The 26,204-nt window shown below is 43.1% G+C and overlaps 1 protein-coding gene across 4 annotated transcripts in view; it reads left to right on the top strand.

The window, feature by feature from the left end:
- LOC118399358 (semaphorin-6D-like) overlaps positions 1-26,204 on the top strand; it is a 186,714-nt gene that overhangs the window by 4,403 nt on the left and 156,107 nt on the right. For 2 of the 4 annotated variants that reach the window (XM_035795382.2, XM_035795377.2), the window contains exons 1-2: positions 2,536-2,744; positions 19,974-20,144. The gene's annotated coding sequence lies outside the window, so the exon portion shown is untranslated. Of the gene's footprint in view, positions 1-2,535; positions 2,745-5,261; positions 5,284-19,973; positions 20,145-26,204 lie in introns of those variants that run through there. The other 2 variants (XM_035795380.2, XM_035795378.2) reach the window with 2 other exon arrangements.

The raw sequence follows: 26,204 nt of genomic DNA, 5'->3' as shown, positions 1-26,204 counted from the left end.
CACAAACTTGTCCATCAGTCTGAATAACTCAATGATGAAATGGACGCCGATCCTACATGCTTGGGTTAACAAAGCAATACAAACACTGCATCGGTGTCCACATAACAACATTAACTTTTTATGAAAAGACAGCACCATGGCGAGAGGAAGGAAAAATAAACATCAGGCTACAATATAATCATGTAACAGTATAATCATGTAGCTTTGACTTTGACAAAAAAAAAACAATTTCCCATGATGCAACAATTTTCATAACAAATAGGCCTATAATTTAAAGAATGTGGCTCATGTTAATAAAAAAAAAAGGTATTTTTCTCACTCTGGATAAACCCATTGTGTCTTTACTCCCTGTATGAAATGGCATTTAATTTGAATGAATAACTTTTGTTGAAATTAAACGGCCGACTTTGAATGACACAATGTGGGTTCAGCACGCGGCTATTTCTTGCTGTTTCACCAGAGGTTGTTGTGAAATGGAAAACGGCGGTTGCAGGAAAATTCACCGGGGATGTTGGGAAATTGATCCCCGAGATTGAAATGTGAGTTGAGCGGTGTGCTCGAAATGCTTTGATTGCTGGCAAAGCAATGTTTGGACTATAGCTTAAAATGTAGAATAATACCACTTAATGACTTAGTTCGCAAGGTGAGTGCCTAAGTGTTTGATCAGAACCCTCCAAGTGAGACTGTGTAATGTCTCACATATATTAATCATATAGGGAGAGAACGCGTTATGGTCAAAATAGACCGGATTTGTATTTGATCCATAGAGAAGTGAGAAAGCCATAGCAAACTCTATGCAATGCACAACTAGGCATTTTTTCTTTTCCCAAATATTGTTGCTGGTTATTCCTACTTGCTTGCGACTATGCTTATCCTTATATCAAAATAAGATGATAAGGTATATCATAAACTCAGCAAAAAAAGAAACGTCCCTATTTCAGGACCCTGTCTTTCAAAGATAATTAGTAAAAATCCAAATAACTTCACAGATCTTCATTGTAAAGGGTTTAAACACTGTTTCCCATGTTTAAGACACTAACATCTTACAGACGGTAGGCAATTAACGTCACAGTTATGAAAACGTGCTCAAGTTCCCAGCAGCCGGGACCCACCTGGGAAGCACCAACATGGACTTCCAGATGGAGCACTACACGTACAAGAGAAAGAGTGATGGTGTGTACATCATCAACCTGAAGAAGACATGGGAGAATCACTAGAAAGAGGCCTTTCTACTGACTCTGAAAAACACCAAAAGACAGATGCCCAGGGTCCCTGCTCATCTGCGTGAATGTGCCTTAGGCATGCTGCAAGCAGGCATGAGGACTGCAGATGTGGGCAGGGCAATAAATTGCCATTTCCGTACTGTGAGACGCCTAAGACCGCGCTACAGGGAGACATGATGGACAGCTGATCGTCCTCGCAGTGGCAGACCATGTGGAACAACACATGCACAGGATTGGTACATCTGAACATCACACCTGCGGGACAGATACAGGATGGCAACAACAACTGCCAAAGTTATCGTTTATCATCGAGGAATGAGCGTTACACCGAGGCCTGTACTCTGGAGCGGGATCGATTTGGAGGTGGAGGGTTCGTCATGGTCTGGGCTGGTGTGTCACAGCATCATCGGACTGAGCTTGTTGCCATTTGCAGGCAATCTCAACGCTGTGCATTACAGGGAAGACATCCTCCTCCCTCATGTGGTAGCCTTCCTGCAGGCTCATCCTGACATGACCCTCCAGCATGACAATGCCACCAGCCATACTGCTCGCTCTGTGCGTGATTTCCTGCAAGACAGGAATGTCAGTGTTCTGCCATGGCCATGGAAGATTCCGGATCTCAATCCCATTGAGCACGTCTGGGACCTGTTGGATCAGAGGGTGAGGGCAAGGGCCATTCCCCCCAGAAATGTCCGGGAACTTGCAGGTGCTTTGGTGGAAGAGTGGGGTAACATCTCACAGCAATAACTGGCAAATCTGGTGCAGTACATGAGGACGAGATGCACTGCAGTTATTAATGCAGCTGGTGGCCACACCAGATACTGACTGTTACTATTTTGACCCCCCTTTGTTCAGGGACACATTATTCCATTTCTGTTAGTCGCACGTCTCTGAAACTTGTTCAGTTTATGTCTCAGTTGTTGAATCTTGTTATGTTCATACAAATATTTACACGTTAAGTTTGATGAAAATAAACGCAGTTGACAGTGAGTGGAAGTTTATTTTTTTGATAAGTTTAGTTTATAGTACATATCTATAATAAGATGCTTCATGTTTGCCTTAATATTTGACGTAATTCTTACCAAACGTTGCTTTTTTTGTGTCAACAATTAGACATTTTAATTAAGTGTTAAAAAGAAAAGTGGGGGGAAAAAAGCTCAGAGAATATTTTTATGCTTACAGTCTGGACTGGAGTTCAAAATCTGGACCATGGTTTGAACGGGGTGGGAGGTGCCACCTGCATCGTCTACCGTGCTGCGCCCCCTAATTGGTCGTAAAGGTTCTTTCATGCAAACGAGGAGGGTGTGTCCTGGGCGAGACCACAGCAGCGCGTCTGGGAAGGTCTTCCGCTGCTTTAGTGTATGTAGTGAATGCAAACACAACAGCGTGCGTTCTGGGAATTACGACGTTCTAAGAGTGAAATAGTGATTATTTTCTGAATGTTCCCTCTTCGTCGATACACTTGCTGGAATTTTGGATTATTTCTCTCGGAAATATTTTGCGGGATTAATTTGTGAGAAGGTAAATTCTGTGTTGTCGCCCCTGTGCGGTGTGTGTCGCTGACAATTGTGTCTGCTCCCTCTACATTTAGCTTGGTTCAAATGTTTGAACGATCGGTCCTCATGCAGAACATATGTTGTGGGTTCTGTGTTTTCTGTCTTTGCAAACCCACTGAACTGAATTTACGAACTAAAATGTTGAAAACCTTCAACCCACGGCGCTCTGGTTTTTGACACGTCTGACATATCAATCCAAGTGAGACTGTCACACAAGGTGTCAAATATACATTTGAATGAGAAAACAATTGCATTTATTCTAGTGTCCGGTTTTTGTAGCTTGCAACCTTTAATTTTAAGCTATATGATAGCCTATTTTATTAGGTTAGTGTTTTCCAAGTCGTGTACACCTTTATTCTAGGGCACTTGATGACTTTCCAGATTGATGGTCACTCTTGTAGTTTGATTATAATGTATGTACAATTCTTTGCCCAGCTATTCAAGTTTTATAGGGTGCGGGGTCGTAGGTATGGTTGCCCACAAAGGTGTGTCCCGTCATTGTACCCCAAGTCATCAATGAATATCGATGGGGACAACTTTAAGGATTGTCAGTGTATGACAAACATCATTTACAAAAATATCGAATGCTTCAGGGATGTAAAGACGCCAAGCCTATAAAGTCGTCAACTTGAAGTGACATATCACCCTACATATAATTGGTGTGTATTGTAGCCAATAATCATTAATTATATTGAGGCTTTCAAAGTTATCATATCAGTTACGAAATGCTTTGTTCAGGCTGTGTAAATTGTGTACCTGTTTCTTCAACAAAAAAACAAATGTCATGATCTAATCATAGAATACCATTTAGAATAATCTTCTCACTTCATTTTTGTAATAAAAATCATGTTCAACACAGAGGGGGCGTTGTAAAAATGATATTACATGACGATCATTGAAATATTTTCTGCTAAACCCATGGTTGTCATTGCCTGTTATTTCCCCTGAAATCTCTGCCGCGGGACTCGCCTTTTGTCCTAATCCGTTTCTCTCACCGTACTGGTTTACAATCAAAACCCGGATTTGGCGATTTAAATCCAGTCTGGCCATCTGCAGTTGCCTGCGAAAACAGTCTAAATTAGCAGGTTTTATGCTTTTATTCAAACAAAGCCTTTACGCAATAACAGATTGTATGACACACGTTTTGGCAGATATAGGGCAATAGAATCGAAGTTGCTTGCTCTCTTCAGGTTGGTTAATTGCCTTGCGCATTGTCTTTTCCTCATATTTTGTCCGTCTTTTGTTATCGTGCAATTATGCCAATGCTTCAAGTCCTCCCTCTTTGTATTTGGGAATAGGCCTATATAGATCTTATGCAATTGTAACATGGAAAGACTTGTTACAAGCTCAACAAAGTTCTGTGAAAATGAAGTAGGCAGCAGGCTGTTAACTGAATGCTCACTCGCACAGAATTCCGCAGTTGGCAACCTGAAGTGCAAAGAAACGTTCTCTATTGACAGAGCTATCTGAAACATTTATGCACTGTTAAAATTGTATAAGATATTTAAGGCTTCAATGCACACAGTGTATAGGACAGGCTACTGTAATCGATCGCACTGCCCCACTCTCTGGAGGAGAGAGCTATCGTGTGTCAACCCCACTTTTTTCCATCATATCTCACCTCAGTTTAGCCATCATATATCTCACCTCGGCAGGATGTTGTGTTGGAGCCTGCATGCAGACTGATATGTATCATGCAGACTGATGTGTATGTGCGACTTATACAGTGACATTTCGGGGTCTCTTTTTGAATGAGACCATCCCATCTGGGCCTAATAGTAAAGGTAAACTGTAAAAACGTGGCATAAACACAACCAGTCATGTTTTCATCTGATTGTCAAACAAATCCCTTCAACAAAAATAAGTTACCTGTGCAAGTTCGTCCACTCAAATAATTCAAGCATGCAAACAGTGCTCTCTGTGCACACGCCTTTTGATGAATGAAAAGAGGCACCGTTTTACAGAACACGGTGACATTCGGCGAGTATCTCGTAGCCTGAATTAATTGACGCGTCTTGCTGACACGTTGACCTTTTTTGTAAAAAGAAAAGTAAAAACCTGAAAAGGGACTGAAATACGGGACCGGGATGATGGGTGCAGCCACATGGAAATAATACAAATATAAAAACTGACTGATGTGGGGGTGTTAGTTTAATTTGGAATACGATTTTATTTTAATATTTGCCGCTGTTGCAGTAAATTGCATTATTTAGGAGTTTGACTTTTCTTGCAGTTAGGGGAGGGTCATATTTCATTCAAGGGGGGTTTAGACCCCCTGCTCCCCTGGTAATTCGCACTCTGTGTGTATGTCAATGTAAGCACACGTTAACTTTTTGCATGCATATTTATTCGCTGTGGGCGTGTGTCACGTGTTGCATGACTGACGAAGTCACTGATGCTGTGAATAGGTGACCTCGCTCGAGGAAGATCACTCCATCCCTGCCACATCCTACCACACACGTCTTTCTCTCTAGGCCTCTACCCACCATCACAGTAGACCTCAGGTGTGTGTGTGTGTGTGTGTGTGTGTGTGTGTGTGTGTGTGTGTGTGTGTGTGTGTGTGTGTCAACCAAGGCAGTTGATTTGTAGATCACTGAATCCGTGTTACAAACAGCTAATCTATCTGAACTGAAGCCAGTTTTCTGGTACGCGCTCTCGGTTTTGGCGACAGCCTTAGTTGGCTAACTGATAATAAGGAGTTTGGGTTCACAACCTAAAGGGCATCGTTAGCTGGCGCCACAACAAAAGCCTCGGTGTCATCGGCCCACATCTCTTTTAACTATTCTTATTTTTTTACAGAGGAAAACGAGCATCATTGTTTTGCCCCACTTAAAATATAACTCAAATGTGAGCTCTGTCTTTAGTCAGTGTTATTGTTGATGCCTTTCCCCCTTAGTGAGAGTCGTATCTTTCGCCTGTTGGCTTCGTTAATTTCAACACCTATCTATCTCGCTGGGAATTTTTTTTTCTTTTTCTTGAACTATGACACATCTGCTTGTGTATAATGTTTACATCTATTCAGTGGGCTTTTGTTAACATACGTTTTCATATCGTTGGACCGGGTTGTGTATGTGGCTGGACTTGAGCACACAGATCATGCCATATTCTGTCTATGCTGATTTTAAAACATGGCTTTGACAAAGTTTGAAAAACATCAGTACTGCATTGAATGCATTTGCACTTACACAAAGTCTAGGCCTAATCAGCATGGAACCCCTACAGTGTTTTGTCAATGTGGTTATAAAAGCATTAACATGCACAGTTGTATCTGCCAGCTTGAATTTTCAGCACACAACTCCCAACAGGTTTATCTCAGCTTGGATGTGAAACCACCCCTCTGTGCTGAGTGCAACAGTCTGTACATCACCTTGGGATGTCATCGCTGTTTTCATAGTGGCACTATTGTCTGTATAGTGCAGTGTCTTTTTATTTTGGCTGGGACATCCACATTTGTGGACACTAGCTCTCTGACACAACATCTGTCTCCCCGACCACTGGGCTGCACTGCCGTCTCCCCGTCGCTCTGCTGTGACTGAGGGTGACACCGTGGGAGTGGTGAGGTCATGGTTGGAGAACTGTAGCACCATGACAGGGGGACTCTCTCTAGCCAGTTTTGAGATGAGGGAATTAGAAGAGCAGGATGTGGGAAGTTCTCAGTGGGAAGCTGAGGATGCTTCCGATGAGATTGAGGGGGGAGGGAATGGGTGTGTGTGTGTGTTCTTGAGGGTGAAAGAGAGAGCAATGCTTGTGTTGGATTTGATTCATGGCGTGGATAGTTTGGGTGAGTAGCCAGTGTGGTCACTAACAAGTGAACATATGCCTGTGTGATTGTCATTCCGCTTGATGTGTGGTTGCTTTGTGTGCGTGTGTCTTTTTGGCCTAATATCTGTATCAGTCTAACGTCTAGTCTGTTGCTCCACTCTGTAGCTCCAGAGGATCTGGAAAAGATCCACTTCCTTTGTTTGTCAATACTAATCTCCCCATTCACCAGCCGGGTTGAGTTCTGCTTGCCAGCCGTGATGGCTTCCATTGACCCTGCCCTCGTAGCTTTTTTACTTTGCCCAAAGATTGTGTCCCGCTCACTGATGGGCCTGCAGATGCTGAAGCACCCTGGGAAATGGTCAGTTTTGTCCAGGGTGTGATTATCCCCCCCCGGCTGTCTCTGTCCAGACGTTGGCTGCTGAATTATGTGTCGCCGGTGGAGAGGTCCTCAAAGGTCTGTTGCGCCTAATGCCCCCAGAGGTAATGAGCGCTGAAATAGCCTTCCCCCTCAGTTGCCTCTAGTCTCTGCGCCACGTTCCTTATTACTTCATGTTTTCTCCTCTGTCTCCTTTCCTCTCTTCTCAAATGATGGGGGGGAAAATAGATAGTTACAGTGCCTTCAGAAAGTATTCATACCCCTTGACTTTTCTACATTTTGTTACAGCCTGAATTAAAAATTGATTAAATATATATATTTTTTATCCATCTACGCACAAAACCCCATAATGAAAACATGCTTTTAGAAATTTTTGCAAATGTATCTTGGGTATCAGCTTTGCTAATTTGGATTTGGGGATTTTTCTCTATTTCTTTGCAGATTTTCTCAAGCTCTGTTAAATTAGATGGGGAGCGGTGGTGAACAGCAATCTTCAAGTCTTTCCACAGATTTTTGATGGAATTCATATCTGGTCTTTGGCTGGGCCACTCAAGGACTTTCACAATCTTGTTCTGAAGCCATTCCAGCATTGCTTTGGCAGTTTGGTTGGGGTCATTGTCCCGTTGGAATGTAAATCTTTGCCACAGTCTTAAGTTTGTTTGCACTCTGAAAGCAGGTTCTCATCAAGGCCTGTTTGGTTCCATTCATTGTTCCCTGTCTTACTAGTCTCCTAGTCCCTGCCACTGAAAAGCATCCCCATAGCACAAAACTAATTTGAATTCAGGCTGTCACACAACAAAATATGGAATAAGTCAAAAGGTACGAATAGGTTATGAAGGCACTTTACATATTGCAATATTATTTTGGACAATATTATAAAGATACTTTGACTCCAAGTACTGATTTGTAAAATACGTTTTTTTGTAATGTTTTTTTTTTAGCTAGGTAGCTTTAGCTAGCGCTAGTTGGCTGTACCTGCGCTAAAACAGCGGTATTTTTCATCCTAAAGCTTGTTCACCATCTTATTAAATAGTGATCCGACATGTTTTCCATGACTGACCAGGACACATTTTCTCATGCTTTCTGCAGCAGACATGTAATGAGCAACGTTTGGAACATCAAATTGCAATACATGTTGCTTATCGTGAATTCCCTGCTATTTCCCAGCCCCACTCTTCTCACCCATATACTTTTCTCTCTCCTCTCTTCCCCTCACCTCTTCTTTTCTCCTCGTCTCTTCTCCTCTTTTGTACCTCCAGCTTTTCAAACGTTCCCCCACATATTCCTCACCTTTTCACTCTCCCCTATTGCCCTGTTGTTGGTTCTATCCACACCGTTTCATAACACGATCTTTACTGCATCACGTGGGAGGAACATAAAACCAGGTCTTTTATGGTGTTTTGCTGTTTTAGGGCTGTATTTAGAGACTATGTTGAGGCGAGGTGATTCGTTTTCCCAATTCGGAAGCAACGGGTCTCTTATGCCCAGTTTGAAGTCATGTCGGAGTATATAAAACCCATGAAGCAATTGCCTCCTGTGCAAATGAAGGATCTGTGAAATGCTGTAGCAGTCGTCATTGTCAGGGGGGGGGGGGGTTGACGCCTCGTATTGTAGCTCAGCGGTAATCCCAGCATGCTCGTGTAGACTCCCCATGATCCTCCCTGCTGCTCCTGATTAAAAAAATGTCAGCAAATCTATCGAAAAGACTCCTTTCACAGTTTCCGGCTCAGTAGCTAGCTTTGGCCTAATGTTACCATCCATGAACCCAGCACACTCTCCCCAAATGACTTAATTGTCAACACATCCCCTCCATACAAGCTCTTATTTGCTGAGCGCCTTCAGAAAGCGTCAGACTTTTGAAGCTGGGTCCAGTTTTTCATTATGAATGAGGTTCAAAGGGGCTTGGGGCTGCTTGTGCCAAATTTATCGCTATCCCATTCACTTAATGATAGTGCATGTCTTTCCTCCTTACATTGATTAGATGTTGGCATATAAAATGGCTGAAGAGTCCTTTCTGTGGCTGGCCTGCTTCAAAGGGAGATTGGGTTGTCGCTAAATCAGGTTAATGGTTGATGGTGTCTGCCGATATGCAGCACAGAGACTGTTTTATGAGCTTGTTTGGTAAGGCGTGGCGATAAAACAAGACATTGCTTGGAGGAACGCATTTTCTGTAGGGGTGTTTTTGTTCTGTGCATGCCCTGTCACTACGCTGGTACTCGCTTAAAGCTGCGATATGTTACTTTTTGGGTGACCTGAGCAAATTCACATAGAGATGTGTGTTATAGATCTCGCAATCTGTTTTGAAAGCAAGTCTAAGAAGCGGTAGATCTGTTCTGTGTGCTATTTCTATGCCACCCGTTCTTAAGTTTTGCTTTCGCATATTTTACTTTTGGTTTTGTACATTTGGGCCAGTAATCGAATCCCCGAGCTGACAAGGTAAAAAAACTGTTGTGGTTAACCCACTGTTCCCCGGGCGCCGAAGACGTGGATGTCGATTAATGCAGCCCCCCGCACCTCTGATTCAGAGGGGTTGGGTTAAATACGGAAGAAACATTTCAGTTGAAGGTATTCAGTTGTACAACTGACTAGGTATCCCCCCTTTCCCTTTACCAGCTGAAAATACAATCTTTTTGGTTATGGGAAATATATCACAGTGGTTTAGATGGTACAATGATTATCTACACTATACTTTCTTGTTTTGTCACAAACTGAAATTAGACTAACTATTCAAATTGTATTAACCAGGAAATGGCGGAGCAATTTGTGCATCTTTTAAAAATCATTTCCGCTGAGATTTGTAGATGTAGGCTGCCAGAGTTATCATCATCTTCTTTCTTCTTGCGAGTCCTCTTTTTTTCCCCCCACTTTCTTGCTCCTGTTTATTTTTTTCTCGCCGCATTGCTTGTTTGCTTGCTTGAAGTTGAAGTGCAGGTGCTGGCAAACACAACAGTCAAAATTCCTTAGCTCAAGCGTTCCAGGAATGTAAAAGTATAAGGAAGCAAAGTGGGGTGAAGGGAGGGTGGGGGAAGAAAGATCCCGCAGAATTCCTAATTTTGCCAAAATGGGTCTGTTTGACAGAGGGGAGAGAAAAGGGGAGGAAGAGAGGGAAAGTGAGGGAGGGAGGGAGGGGAGGAGCCACGCTGAAGAAGGCTTGAGAGGCCAGGGACGCTCAAGATCTTTAACTTTGTCCCAGTCTGAGGCTGGAGAGAAGTCCAAAAAAGGAGAAGAAAGCTTTCCAAAACGTACAGCTGCAAGCTGTCTCTTCCAAGCACTTAAAACGTTGCTTGGCTTTGTGCAACACATGGAGCTGGGTGAAAAATCTGGTCTCTGTAAGTGTTCCAAGGGCTCTCTATGGCAATTAATGGAACAATAATTACAGTAGTGCGGTTAGACAACGGAGAAATTGATGATTTGGTGCTGCTAATTTGCCGGCTGATGTCATTTTCGAAAATGATTTCTGTAATCAGGTTGAGAGATGAAATGAGGCAGAAAATGGAAGGAACCAGATATTGGATTTCAGAGCTGTTCAGTGGGTTTCATATTCATTCATTGCTCCCCTACAGTATCTCCTCAACCCTTACCAGCATGTGTTGCACATCACCCCAAGGACTGTTTCATTCGCTGGTCCAGTTTCAATCCATCTTTAGCAAATAATAGCGTCACCAGTAAGAGATGGAACGGCAGTTGAAAGCCTGGCGACTGGAAGGAAGACAGGAAGCAGGTGACAGATGGAGTGTTCCATATCCTCTTCTCTCTCTCTCTCTAGCTCAGGCTGGACCAGAACCAAACATCTGGTTTGTCTCCTAGGACTTGGTGTGGGCTATATGCGGAGAGAGGAGACTGACTGGTGTTCAGGCTTCGGTTTGGAAAAAGGGTCTATATTTAAACCTGGGAGTGTGTGAAGGGGGACAAAGGTCAGGGGGTACAGGGCAGTTGCAAAGGGGGGTTGAAGCACTGCCTGTCCTCCCCCTAAACCCTAAACTATTTTCCCCTGTGTTCATGTTTGGGAAAAGACAAAGAGAAATAACCAAGGGGAGAGAGAGAGATGTAGAGTTTGTCAACGCCAGTGGTGTGCTGATGGACAAAGGGAGGCTCATTCTGTGAGAGATGATGACGCATAGCTGGAAGAGGGAGAAAGGGAGAGTGATTTTGCTAGCTCTGGATTTCAACGATGGTAAACATCATTGCCATTATTTCACCTGGAAGCAGCTTGTCGGTCTCAGGTTTAGACATTCACTACCTGTTTGTTAATGGTGGTTGCATGCTCAAATTGATGATGGTAATTTGCTGATTGACCTAATGCTTTTAACTTCACAGTATTCCCTAAATATCTCTCTCTGGCTCTGTGATGTCACCCTTCTGGGCCTGACTGCAGTGAATAATGGGCCGATCATATCAGTAGAAGGGAAAACATTAAATAGAGGGCGAGATTGACAGAGCGAGAGAAGGGGGAGAAAGAGCGCTTTGAGGGAGAAATAAGGAAGGAAGGACAGAGAGGAATTTGCATGGTTTTTGTTCTTAAGAGAGTATATTCAGAATAAACTCTCCCCTTTTACTATGCCAGGAAGTTGGCAGATGTAAATGTTGCCCTATGACCAAAAGGGTCAAAGTCTTTGTGTGTGGCACCTTTTTAATACAATGTCTCGTCTTTAAAATTGTATGGAGGATGCATCCAGAGAATAATTTGAGCAAGGAGAAACACTACTCACGTCACAAGGAGCAGTACAAGGCCATAACAACGAACTAACCTCAGGGAAATGCAACAGGCAATCGAACAATAAGACTTGACTGGTTCGGTGAATGCTCTTAGAAGTGTCAAGGTGGGTATGGCAGTTACAACGTAGGGTTTAGCCCATCGTTTAGCCCAATGTTTAGCCCAACATTTTACAAAATGTTAAAAGACAACTGGAATGTCTTACGGGAAAATTATAGTCCTAATAAATTGCGACAGAATACACTTTAATACAAATCATTAGTTTTAGAAGTAGTACTAAGTTCACTCCGGTTATTTTGCCGGGCTCTAATGAAAATGATGGTCCAAATCATGGCTCCATCCTTCCATACACGAAGCGTAATGTTCTTAATTAACAGTTAGCGCTAACGTCTGCCTCTTTCCATACACTCTTGGCTGTTTCCGAGTCATTGGGGTAGATGGCTGTATTGGTTTAGCAGAGCTTTGATTTCCCTGCCAGTATGAAAATCAATGTTCGGCGGGGCCAGTGTCTTTTATGGCCTAGATTAGCATGATAATGTCAGAGTAGCGGGAGTAGCTAATCAGATTCTCGTAGTGCTCGTGCAGCTAATATCGTACGAAACACACCATTAGTGGAGAATGATTTTCTGCCAATCCCCCACCCTTCAATTATTTTAACTAGCTTCTTGGAAAGATGTGCCAGAAATGGGAAACAGTATGGGGTAAGCCGAGATGGAGAGCTTATGGAAGACTGCCTCAAACCGCTATATGCTGTGTTTTTCTATTACTCTAAACCTCTATGGAGGCTGGTCACTCAGGAGCACGTGGCGTGGGTCTGGACTCATGTTTGTCTGACTGAAGTGAGTCTGGTTTGGGCTATCTGCACTGATCTGAAAAACAAAACGAGTCGGCCATTTTAGACTATTGAGGTACAACCATGGAGGCAGATGTGACTTAAAAAAAAGCTCAGGTTTCTAGAACCAATCTGTTATTGGCCAAGTTAGTTTGATAGAGACTGTCCAGATATGAGCTTAGATGGCCTGAACGGACAAAGCTGACCTCTGATCTGACATGTTGGGGGAAAGATTACAGCGTACTTTGTGCCTTCTGTTGACTGATGGAGAAGAGTCACTTTGATTCCTTTCTGAGCAAGTTGTCAAGACAGTCTGATTGAGCTGCTCTGCTCTGACACACTAGCCACACACACACACACACACACACACACACACACACACACACACACAGAGGAAAAATCACTTTTCCACCATAGGGCATTCGCACCGTGCTGGGTCAGCTCGGTCATGAAGCAAGGAGGGGGGACGAGTGATCTGTACGTGGCCCAAATGGAATGTCGTGATTTTATCCACGTCCCACAGTGTTTCCAAAAACACGGAAGAGGGTCTTCTATGGCTCCCGCTGTGGTTTAGACGATACAAAGCCATATTTGATAGCAGCTCCTTTTTGGTGTGCGAAGAGTTCTGATACGCTCATGGAATATGTTACTCTGTAACTGCTGTAGGAGCTCACTCGGTGCCCCTGGTTTGTAGCTGTCCCTATTAGTGCCGCGCGGTATACTGAAACTTCTGTACTTTTCCCGATACAAACGAAAAACACATTTGGTACCAGAATATTTGTTACGTTCGGTACTTCTATCAAATGTGCCTCGCGGGATGGAGAGGTTCAAGTCTATCAGCGCAGCCCCTTTTTTATAGCGAGAAGAGCAAATAGCCTGATCCACTGACTCATTCATTGCTCGAGCTGTCGGGCCTACATTGTTAGCTCCCCTCAACCTCTGTGCAGTATAACACACCTGAATAATGCAACGCAGCATGTTGAAACGGTTCATTACTGTTCACAACACAATGTCCACAGAACACTTGCATCGCAAGTCGATACCTGTAGATTCCAGCTAGCCTTTTTTGCTAGCTAACAGCTGAATTCACTACCCTCATACTTTGTTTGTGACGCCATAATGAAAAATATGCACATTTCAAAGCTGATTGTCACCAAAAACTTTATTAATTCGAGACGTCTCCCTTCACCACCAAAAACGATTTCACTTCCCTCGCCTCCCATCTGGTTTCCACGAGATTTCATAGCCACAAAGTCAGAGTCCATAGCCACGTTCTGCCTTGTGAACGGCATCATTACTTTCTTAAAGAGACAGCACGCGCTTTTGTAAAAGAGAGTGCTTCTTCTATGCAAATGTTGATCAGTACAGAAAATGTTACATACTGTTCAAATGTGATGATATTGAACTCAAAAGATGCCTAATGATTGGAACAGAGCAGTAGCTGTGTTTCTGTCTGGGTCAAGTGCAATTCTGTGACTTTGGCTAATATGTCTTATTCTTTTTTAGCCGTGGTATTGTTTGGTATTGAGTGTACATTGTATTGTGATACTAAACCTGATATTGGTATCAAAGTCAAAATTCTAGTATCATGACAACACTAGGGAATATGGGTCCATTTCTGTCCAGAGGCGCTTGTCTGGCACATGAGTCAACTGTGTGGGTTTATCGTCAGGCCCTGACGTCTCTTTGACGTCTCTCTCCTTTTCTGCCTCTTTCTACTTTCTCTGTTCTCTAGGCTTTTCTCTCTCTCCCTCTCTTTGCTTGTTTTTTTCCTTATTTCGCTCGCTCTCGCTCTCTCAGGGCATACCTAGGTAAACTCTTGTCTAGGCGAGAGGAGGTTGTGGTATGTTGAAAAGCTGAAGAGCCTCTTTGTCTGTAGTCAGGTGTTAGATTGGGCTGGTGATGAGGGAGTTGGATTGAGTTCACATGAGGCAAGGCTACGCTGTTCATTATCTCACAATCCTCTGGGATGGGGGTGGAGAAAGCCTCTGTAGAAAACAAGTTGCTTTGTCCTTCAGTCCAGCATGGGCAAGGCAAGGCATCTCTCTTTCGTCCTCTCTCTCTAAAATGCAGTCTGCGTTAATGGCATGAACGATGAGGTCGATGTTGCAAAAGAGAAGTGTTACAGTAAATGACCATTATAAAAACAGCGAGATCAATAAGATTAGACTCTATAATACTAAAGATATGTACAGTACCAGTTTCACCTGGAATGCTTTTCCAACAGTCTTGAAGAAGTTCCCACATATGCTGAGCAATTGTTGGCTGCTTTTCCTTCACTCTGCCGTCCAACTCATCCCAAACCATCTCAGTTGGGTTGAGGTCGGGTGATTGTGGAGGCCAGGTCATCTGATGCAGCTCTCCATCACTCTCCTTCTTGGTAAAATAGCCGTTACACAGCCTGGAGGTGTGTTGAGTCATTGTCCTATTGAAAAACAAATGATAGGCCCACTAAGCGCAAACCAGATGGGACGGCGTATCGCTGCAGAATGCTGTGGTAGCCATGTTGGTTAAGTGTGCCTTGAATTCTAAATAAATCACTGACAGGTTTACGGTGGGAACCACACATGCAAAGATCGTCCGTTCACTTACTCTACAATGTAGAAAATAGTACAAAGACAGAAAAACCCTTGAAATAGTAGGTGTGTCCAAAATGTTCACTGGTACTGTATATAATCAAATAAATATTCAATACAGAAATGTAATAACGGTCTCCCTTCAGAATCATTCTTTCTCTCATTCTCTCTCGGTCTCATTTTTTTCCCTCTTGCTCTCCCTCCCCTCTGAATTTGAAATGCTACTGTTCAACCAGTGGCTCTCTGAAATGTCAAGGGGGTCATCGGCAAATTGTATCATGTAGCTGATGATGAAATTCAGAGATGAGGTCAACTGCAACCTTTTCCTGGCCTCTGGAACTTCAATTTCACACTTTCTAACCTATTCGATCTCGTTCGAGAGGTGTAAAGCTCATTTCCCCAACAGAAGCAGCCTATTATCACGTCAGTCTCACGTCAGTCATATATATAAAGGGCTAATTGGAATATTAGTTTGGTGGCTAATATTGTATTTTTGTCAAATAAAATGAGTTTGAGGTTCGATTTTATTTATTTTTTCTCCCAAGATGAACAGGAATTTTCCTCACTTTGGGTTCATTCTGATTTTGATTGTGACACACAAGATGTATTTGATCTTGAACATCCTTTCAAATGTTAAATTTAAGGCCATCTCATTCTTTGGTCGTCTGGGTTCCTAGTCTGAAGTCTTTTTTTGGTGTCTGCAGAACACTCTACACTAAGACCATCAGGGTCTTGTCGGGACACAGGTGGTCGACTATTCCTTTTCGCCAAGGTGATGTCAGAAATCACTCTTGGATACCCCTGTCTTTCTCCCTCCCCCTCCCCCCAAGGTCAGCATCTGTTTGATTAATCGCTCATTCCCTAACGGGGACATCTTAGCTATTCATCATCTTGGATCAAGCACCAGGAGACTGGGTCAGGGTTGGGTATGAGAAGCAGGAATTCTGATAGTCACACGAAGGCCTACTCCTTGTACTCTCGGCTCTATTGAATGACGAGTACGTTTAAATGCACAGTTATGTTTGACGGTTTCTTTCAGGATTTTAATGTGTTCCCTTAATTAGGAAGATGTTTATGGACTTCGTAGCTGCAAGTGCTAGTGAAAAGAATCGCTTTGGTTGGTATGACATGTCTCGCCCCCTACTGGTGTTCCAAGATGCATTGTTGCTGTTTTTTCCTATTACTTTTGAGATCCCACTCTCTGAACTAAAATGCACAATGGACTCTGATGCTTCTGGTGTTGTCTAAACCAAAGCAGATTAAGCATGATATATTTTTGTTTGTTATGTTTTGTCGTTTTTCCCCCCATCACTATTTGTCCCATTCTAAGTCTAAGTCCACTTGGCGTCATGCAGCACGTGTGACTTGTGTTGGAATAGGAGTGGTTGCTGAAAAGAATGTGAGATACTGTAAGCTTGAGAAAATAAAGCTTTTATTAGAAACTTGGACCTTTTGAGGATTCACCCTGTGAGAAGCAGAAAAAATAGCCAACTAATTGTAGGAAGAAATCCCAATTCCAGCTTTATTTTAATGTTCATTAAATAATTTGCCATTATATTTGGCTTTGCAGCAATCCGAATCTTCAAGTATTTAATTAAAAAGTATACTTTCAAAATACTTTCAAACTTGGTCCACAGAAATCTCTAATTTATCCTTCACTGTTCTGTTCTTTTAAACTAATCCCACCCATTGTTGCAATCGTTCTTTTGGCAAACATCTGACTAGTCCTAGTGTTATGTGTAGGCAATTCGGTCACGACCCAGATATGAAATGCTCTTAAACGCCGGACCCGCTTGGCTGACCTCCTGCTCAGTCAGCCTACAGCAAAACATGCTTTGATCGTATAGTGAGGGAGGAGGGGTCGGGTTTCGAGATAATCATATTTTCTTGTTTTCTGTACTGATCTGAGCCACAATGGACACACTTAGGACCCAGAACAAGTGCCGGATTCAGTTCAACTAGAAACGTCCTGCCCCAGGCTAATTCCCAATGACAGGTCCTTTGTTGATGGGCAAGCTACTTTTGGAGGGAAACACAAAACCACCTCCTAACAAAGTAAAAAGCCATGACAGAGGAGGAACGTTTTTTTGGGGAAAGGGATTTAAATTGACCTAGGAACAGATTAAAGGGGAAAAACAAGAACTTTGTGGAAATAGGATTTTCTTAAAGTCATGACAATAGCTCATTTCTCCTGCTAAAGGTTTTCTGTGTCTCCCCTTAACCTCAACCCTCCCCCAGTTTTAGAGGTTGAGGTTAGCTCAACTGTTAGCACAGAACACGAGGGCAGAGTTTTGATAAATCTCAGCTGAGCCCAAAGGCTCTGGTTTGTGTCTTGGGGCACAGGTTGCCAAATAAACTATTCAGGGAGCACATGTTCAGCTGACCTCACCCTCCTCAGCACAAATACAGTATTATTTTTTTAAAATCTCTCTCTGTACTCTAACACTTTGATTCCTCCGGCTGTGGCGTTTTCCAATTTCATCGGATGCATTTCGGCCCCCACAAAGAACTTTCCAGCAGCTTTCCATTTTAGATCACATACCAACCTGTGGGCTAATTTTCAAAGGCCTGACGTATAGACTCCCTAAAAGGGCCAGTTATCTGAATCATGGGTCCACCCTGAACACTGATGACACTATCAGTGCCACCCAATGTGTTCAGAATGTCCTTCCCAACATTTCCTCTTTGTACCAAACTCCCCCAGACCATGACATATTGGCTGGCTTCAACTCTTAACAGCCGTGCGTTTGGGGCCAACCGCCTGATACCCGAGTCTGGCTGGGGTGCCCTGCTTGGTGAATAATTTCCTCTTGCGCTCAGTAAGTGTGTTCAAGGGAGCGAGGAGGGAGAGGAGGGAGAGGAGGGGGGGGGGGATCATCCCAAGCAGCTGTGCTGAAAGCCTGTGCTAAACACAATCAGGAAGTCGACGGGAAAGGCAGCGTGTTTCTGTCAGGAAGAGGGCAAACGCCACGGCACATTGAAAGGCCTCTGGAACTTCAAACGAGGACGCTCCTGCCCCCCTCTGAATCCAGATGGCAGTTAGCTGCGTTAGACTTGGCCCGGGCCGCACGTGGAAAGAGGCCTCCGTTTCTGTATATATTATGTTAACTAGTGGCGGTTTAGCGAGGGAAAAAAGAGGCCCATGCTGTATAAAACGGATCTGGTTCACTTAGGAAAGACAACTAGTTGGTTGGATTCCAGCACAAACGCAACCGATCCAAAAGATACAGACCTGCTAATTGCCCCAATTTCCCCTCGTTCTCTTCAGAACATGGAGACGTGTTCTGCATTTTTGGGCTGATATGTACATTACATGACCAAAAGTATGTGGACGCCTGCTCTTCAAACCTCTCATTCCAAAATCATGGGCATTATTATGGAGTTGGGTCCCCCCTTTGCTCCTATAACAGCCCCCACTCATCTGGGAAGGCTTTCCACTAGATGTTGGAACTTGCTTCCATTCAGCCACAAGAGCATTAGTGAGGTTGGGCACTGATGTTGGGCGATTAGTTCTGGCTAACAGTCGGCATTCCAATTCATCCCAAAGGTGTCCGATGGGGTTCAGGTCAGGGCTCTGTGCACGCCAGTCAAGTTCTTCCAAACCAATCTCGACAAACCATTTCTGTATGGACCTCGCTTTGTGCACGGGGACATTGTCATGCTGAAACAGGAAGGGGACATTGTCATGCTGAAACAGGAAGGGGACATTGTCATGCTGAAACAGGAAAGGGCCTTCCCCAAACTGTTGCCACAAAGTTGGAAGCACAGAATCATCTAGAATGTCATTGTATGCTGTAACATTAAGATTTCCCTTCACTGGAACTAGGGGGCCATGAAAAACAGCCCCAGACCATTTCTCCTCCTCCACCAAACTTTACAGTGGGCACTATGCATTAGGGCAGGTAGCATTCTCCTGGCATCCGCCAAACCAAAATTTGTCAGTTGGACTGCCAGATGGTGAAGCGTGATTCATCACTCCAGAGAATGTGCTTCCACTGCTCCGTAGTCCAATTTCAGCGAGATTTACAAAACTTCACCATGCGCAAGGGACAGTGTTGTAATGTTGGGCTTGTGTGGGGCTGCTTGGCCATGGAAACCCATTTCATTAAGCTCCCGACGAATAGTTATTGTGCTGACGTTGCTTCCAGAGGCAGTTTGGAACTTTGTAGTGAGTGTTGCAACTGAGAACAGACTATTTTTACACGCTGCGTGCTTCAGCACTCGGCGGTCCCGTTCTGCGAGCTTGTGTTTGCCTACCACTGCGGCCGAACTGTAGTTGCTCCTAGACATTTCAGCTTCACAATAACAGCACTTACTGTTGACCGGGCAGCTCTAGCAGGGCAGAAATTTGACAAACGGACTTGTTGGAAAGGTGGCATCCTATGACTGTGCCGCATTGAAAGTCACTGAGCTTTTCAGTAAGGTCATTCTACTGCCAATGTTTGTCTATGGAGATTGCATGGCGGTGTGCTAAATTTTAGCAATGGGTGTGTCTGAAATTTGACAGGGTGTCCACCTACATTTGTGTATATATAGTGTAGCTGTGCTCCTGGGGAAGCTACTCTCAATATAGGAACTCCTTCGCCTACATCTTTGCAACTGACCTACGCAATCAATGAAGTGCTGAACTGATGGAAATAAAACAAGACAGGGACTCCATTCAGTGGCAGAATTTCACACCTCTGAGCTGTGTTTATTTGGGCTGTGGTTCCTGAAGGAGTCGGGCTTTTTAGTAGGACAATGGTAAAGCTGACCGCTACTGTTCTCTGATATAAACAACCTCGGAGGAATCTGACTCCCCTCGAACAGGGCTACTGAAAACCTCTTAATGAGTTTGGATAAGGATTCATGTGGATGTGTCGCCTCTTGGCATGCTCAAGCCCTCTCTCTAATTTGCTCGCTCGCTCTCTTTTCTTTACTTTTGTTCCCCACAGGTACTCAGCCATTTGGAAGGAAGAATTCAGCCCACACCACCTCCATCTTGGAACCATTCAGAATCTTGTTCTGATTTGGATTTCTACTCAATCTCCTGGTTTGGATGTTCACTCTGTACCGGTTTGGCTCATCGAATCCCACCGCCTTTGTTGGATGATTCAGAAGCTGAGGTAAGAGTGATTCTTTGTCCTCCTCTTTATGTGTTACTAACAGATCATTTTAAAGCTATGGAGAAGGACCGAGAGAATGCTAATGTGATGGAAATCTGAGGAGATGCCTAAAGAATAGGCCTACAAATGGAGACTTGTGGCTTAGTGGACCAGAGGCCTCTGGGTTTCTTGGTACAAATGTGTCCTGTGACAGCCAGATTAATGAGTCCCAGTGCGAAGCTGGCCAATTTGTTTGATGCGGCCACTCAATAACGCGTGTTTTTGATAAAAGTGCTTGTCTCAACAAGCCTCTCTTTCTCCTGTTATTGGGTTGAAAATGTGCTGCGTCTCCGAAGTTGCCTCAGGGCGCCACAAGGATCCCATGGGAAAGGCTCTGACCTGTTTGAGTGACCGCATGGGACACATCCAGCAACATTTGTTTGTTGAGCAGGGCCGCTTATCTAGGGCATCACATTTCAGATCACATTTTTCTGCACGTTAGCCGTTTAGGCTGTGGGGGATTTCGACTGATGTGAACCGTGTTAGCCAGATGAAGTACCTCTCAGGTGCGGTGTGTGGTCACATCAAGTCAAGCAACAATTCCCATATTGCAACCGTAAACTGTTCTAAATCTGTTACAGGTCGTTCCATTTCAATCATCTTTTGACCGAACCCATTTTAGATTTGAAAAAACTTTCTATACGTATTTGCTCATGTTAGAAGTGGTCAGAAAGTGAATTTTTGGACCTGAATGCCAAAACATTTATGCGAGAGAGTTGCTCAGAGTTGACTTATTTAGAATACCCCACCCTACCATGAGACCATGTCTTCATCACTGGAAAAGATACATTGTTGAGTTTGAGATCGTCTAACAGGGTTGTCAAACTTTGTAATCATTTCTTGAAAAAAAGTTATAGTTTGTATCCTTTTAACGTCAATTATCTAAACGCGTAAACTAAAAAAAAACATTTTTGCATATTTGACATAATCTGAGGTGTTGTACCCGCCATCGGTTGAGACATTTCAATCAGAAATATAATTCATAGAATGAACATAACCCTTCAGACAACTGCGATTTAGCTGGTACATCATTGATATTTTAATTTAATTGAAATTTTCACTTCCAGTTACTACCACAAAAATGGCTGCTGGTGCACCCACCATCGAATATCTATTCTATTATCTATATTTCTATGATTTCAATAGGTTTCCTATTTTAAGTTTGACAGTATCATTTAATACAACTGATTATTCCCGTTCGTCAACAATCTCTGATGTGTGGACCTCCAACCATCTTTGTGCTACCATTTGAAAGAGGGAGTACATTTATCAGCCAAAACATGACACCCATCCTGTGTTCAATAGCATGCTCTGTCTCAACATATGGCGGGCACAACACAAACATCTCAGTTTATGGCAAATAATGGCAAAAAGCTACAACATATGCAAAAAATGAAAAATGATCAGAGTTTACATGTTTTTCGATCATTTACATTAAAGGTTAAACAATTACATTTTTTTTAAAGAAATGATTAAATACAGTACTTTTGACAATCCTGTCTGGGGGCTTTTAAATGATGTCCAACTCAACCGTTTCTCTTTTCCAGTGATGGAGACATGGATGTCTCATGGTAGACTGGGGTATGCAAAATGGCTCAACATTGAGCACCTCTATCTCCTAAATGTTTTGACATTCAGGTCCAAAAAGTGACTGACTACTTCTACCGTGGACAAATGATGAATAGAACATTCAAATCAAAAAGTGACTGAAATCAAATGGAACTGCAATCCTTTTTGCCGGAATTCAGGTTATTCAGAATATACAAATTGTAGAATGTAGGACTAATTGCTGTACACTTTATGATAATTGTCAAATAACATAAGAACCAAAGTCACAGGGATCCTTTTTAACGGATTCCTTTGAATCTAACATGCCTAACTAGATGTCTTTTAGACCCATTACTTGTGGCATTTTATAGATGTTCTCTTATCCAGCAGCTCCTCAGGTAATGCTCCATTTCCTAATTTCCTCTCACAGATGAAAGGGCTGAAGCATTGTGGCTTTATGCTGTGGAGCTATTACCATCTGGAGCAATTACTGTCAATCGCTGCTGCCTATTTTACAGTTATTAGCACAAAATGTTCCTTTCTCCCTGTGTATTACTTTCTCCAAATGGGATTTGGATGGACTGCTCATTTCAAGATGTCCGAGGATTTATTCAGTGAATATCAGATTTACCTCAGATACTCTACATCATTTGAACCAAAACTCGGGACAAAGCGAAATTGTCTGATGTTCTACTGTACCTCCATTCAAACTTTTGATATTTTACATTTTAGGTATAAGTATTAATGAAATTGAATACCTGAAATTGAATACATTAAGTGCCCTATCTATAGGCCATTATAGTGCTAGCTTTTGTGCAGCAGTTGCATTTTTATAGGGACAAACATAATCAAGAACATGCCTTTATCACAGCTTCGAGACTGACAGGGGAAGGTGGGGATTGGGGGTACCAATGACTGTATATATGAATGGACAAAGCCATTGATCGCGTGAAACCATTCATTCCTACGTGAAACCTCAACAGTGCATTGCAGCCAAATTTAAGTCGCTGGTGTCTCATGGAGACATAACATGCAGAGTTTGTGCAATTTTTAAATAATTGATTCAAGGACATAAATCTGGTTTGTTAGACGCAATTATTGGTACCGTGATTGTCTTCAAAATGTGTATTTGTTTACACGTAGATCGACCAGGATCGATTCACTATAATAGGGGATCCTGTTTTCTGCTAACAATGCCTGCAGTACCGCGGCAGGCCTTGAACCTCCATGGCTTCAATGAGAGGGGGCCTTCATTCTCCCCGAGGGATGGGCAGTTAGTTCAAATGCTTTGACCTTTGACCTCCTGTCGCTCATCTCCTCCCTTTCTGTTCGGCACATTGCTCTCATAATGTACAAGCAGGGAGTGGGGGTTAAGGGGGGTGGTTTGTGCTTTGTTGGCCATTTCAGACTAGTCATAGCCATCAGAAACATGGGGGGTGAAACGTTAGTCCCACCCACTCTGCCCTAATCTGATTTAGCAGGGTCTAGGGAAGATGGAGTGAGTGGGGGGAAGGGAGGATGAGAGGGAGAGGCATGTGCCTCATAGTTTGGGTGACTTGATGCTCACAAGGAAATGGAGAAACACTTCTAAGCTTTTTGAACTTTATTCAGGGGAAGATGGGTCTAATACTCCTTCTCCCGTAGACATCCATTTTGACCATTACTCAGTGGAGATGGAAGAAACCATTAACCTTATAGTTGTTGCTTGTGATTCTTCAAATGTCAGTCCACAACTCTTTTCTTTCATCTTTGTGCGCATTACGCGCATCCTTCTGTTTTACAGGGGTTTGTAGTGTGTTTGTAGCGTGTTTACAGGGGTTTGTAGACTTTTGAAAGATATCCTTTTGAGTGATAAGTTGGTAAGTTGTGGCTGACTCAGAAAGGAGTGTTTGGTGAAAATGCAACAAAAAAGAATTCTTCATTGTTTCTCTAACAAATTACTTGTTTAGATGGGTTGGAAGTGTAATTGAGGTAAAGGGTCATATCTGGGAGAGCCTGGCGTCCATGGCAACAAGACTTTTACCATGTCATGTGACCTCACCTGTGAGAAGGGGCTTTGGAGAATTGGGGGATTCTCAGTCTGAGGAGTCAGAGGACATTACACTTATTAAAAGCTTGCGTGGTTTTAACCGCAAGTAGTCAAGTTGTTTCCGGTGTGCCCATTCATACTTCCTTATCAATTTACCATTCCTATTCGGTTAAAGTATATGTCTTACCAGAGGAAGCCATCAACCACTCATAGTCTCCATGTTTTTGCTCAGAACTTTTTAAAGCACATGGTGGGTTGAGATCTAAAAGTCTTTAATGGTGGAGGTCTGGTAGAAGAAGGGGTTAAGCTGACAGTTCTGGCTCCCTGGGCAGGGCTGTACTTGGTAAAGGGGGAGATAGAAGCTCGAGCTGCTCAGTCCAGTTGTCAGGGAGGGTCTACATCCGTCTGTGGATTAAACCAGCCCAGAAGGGCAGATGGACTGTTGCCATGTGAAGGTATTTCCCCTCAGTTAAATTGTCACTGCAGAGTTGTGGTGGCATTAGACCAATGGGGTGAGGGTATACTTGTCCTGATTTAGCCCTTAGAGACTGCCGTGTTTGGTGGAAAGCGGGCTAGGGAGGGATACACGTTTTCTGAGGTATGGATGAAGGTCAAAGGTATGTTACCAGAGCATTGACCAGTTTTACTGTGTCCCAGAAAGTTATGTTCGGCTAAACCTTACACTATAGAACACCTTATTACTTTAATTTGGCAAAAAAAGAAAGCAAACATATCTTTGATCCCCCTACAAACCATTTTTAAGAAGCGTACTCCATTCCTCAAAGCTAGAACACTTAATATGAAGCGTCGACGATTTTTAAATCTATTAGCAAAAACCCCAAATAACAATTTCCTCAAAGGCACAGAGCGATGGAACCCCACTTGCAGCGCATGTAATATGATGACTCAGCTGAGAAATTAATCTCCACACCCGATATATCTACTAAATGACTCCAAATATAGCACTATTTTCTGGCTTTTACACCCTCAAGTAAGCCTCCCATTTAATCCTGTGTCACGTACCTTTTGCGTCCTTTAGCGATTCGATTCTAGTTCTTAATGTGCCATGGCATAGTATAGTCTATGGCTCTTAGCTTCCTCTAGTACATAATATAATAATAATATATAATATATGCCATTTAGCTGACGCTTTTATCCAAAGCGACTTACAGTCATGTGTGCATACATTCTACGTATGGGTGGTCCCGGGAATCGAACCCACTACCCTGGCGTTACAAGCGCCATGCTCTACCAACTGAGCCACAGAAGGACCACATATCACAGTGCTGTGCCAGATACTGTATCAAGCACCACAGAGTACCAGCTTGCGTTTTCCCTCCAGTCTGAACATGGCCTAGACCTTCTTGATCCTGTGAACTTTAAACATTTGGGGGTTTTTACTTTGGAGTTTTGGGACGACATGGTGGAGGAAAAAGCACCGCAGATATCAAACTACACATGTTGCATTCATTTTTTTTTTAACTCCCAAAAACCGAAACTCCATTATTCAACCTGTAAGCTTTTACTATATTTTTGGGATTATGATGTGATCTTGAACCAATCTCCGTCTCATCGGACTCCTCAGACGTCATCTAATCAGACATCATCTCGTGTTTTCCTGGTTAGGGGAAATACCTTCACATGGCAACAATGCACCATGACCTCTAACCTATAGTCCTTGACACCTCACCATCCTTATTCTTGGAAGGTTTTCTTTTCCCAGACAATTTGACATTTAGTTCCGGTAGTGTTCTCCTCCAATCAAGTAGAGCATGACGAAGACGAGACGAAGCATTGATTTGATGTCACCAGCGTAACTTATAGCGTAACCCTTGTTTTGTGACCCATAGGAGCTACAATATCCTCTGGGAATCTCTGCGCTGACACCTGGTGCTCTGCCATATCTGCCAAGATGTGCCAAGAGTCTCATGATTTAAGACATGCCAGAAGTGCCCTGTTAAGCCTATGCAATATTCACACTCCACAGTTAACATGATTGGATTAGCATGTTTGGATCATGGCACAAAATGGCTGATGTCCAAACCTTGGTTCGTGCATATACAGTTCTCTCTCTTGACCAATGCCCAAATAAGAAATATCATAGGTCTGCCGAATGGCAGATTTTTTTTTGATAAAGCATCTCAATTTAGCATATGCAAATTACACAACATCAAGCGGTTGACTAAGACAAATTTGACTTCCAAGATTTCCAAGAAAAGCGGGTTCATGGATTGCCCTGCCCTCTTACCTGATCTCAGCCCTATTGTCCTGCTCCCCCTATAGCTTTAAGTTCAGTTATTTTAATTGAATACAGCTATTCTGTTTCCTGACCACAAGCGATTGCGTGTTCATTAAAGAAATCCTGATTTAGAATGAAAGAGTGATTACGGTGGGGTGGCCATTACTCCCCACGTGAAAGCTCCCTCCTGCTCATGTGTCTAATG

The sequence above is a fragment of the Oncorhynchus keta genome, chromosome 20 (assembly GCF_023373465.1).
Source record: "Oncorhynchus keta strain PuntledgeMale-10-30-2019 chromosome 20, Oket_V2, whole genome shotgun sequence".
Lineage (NCBI taxonomy): Eukaryota > Metazoa > Chordata > Actinopteri > Salmoniformes > Salmonidae > Oncorhynchus > Oncorhynchus keta.
Note: the sequence above shows the minus strand (reverse complement) of the source record. Positions and strands in the feature narration are given on the sequence as shown.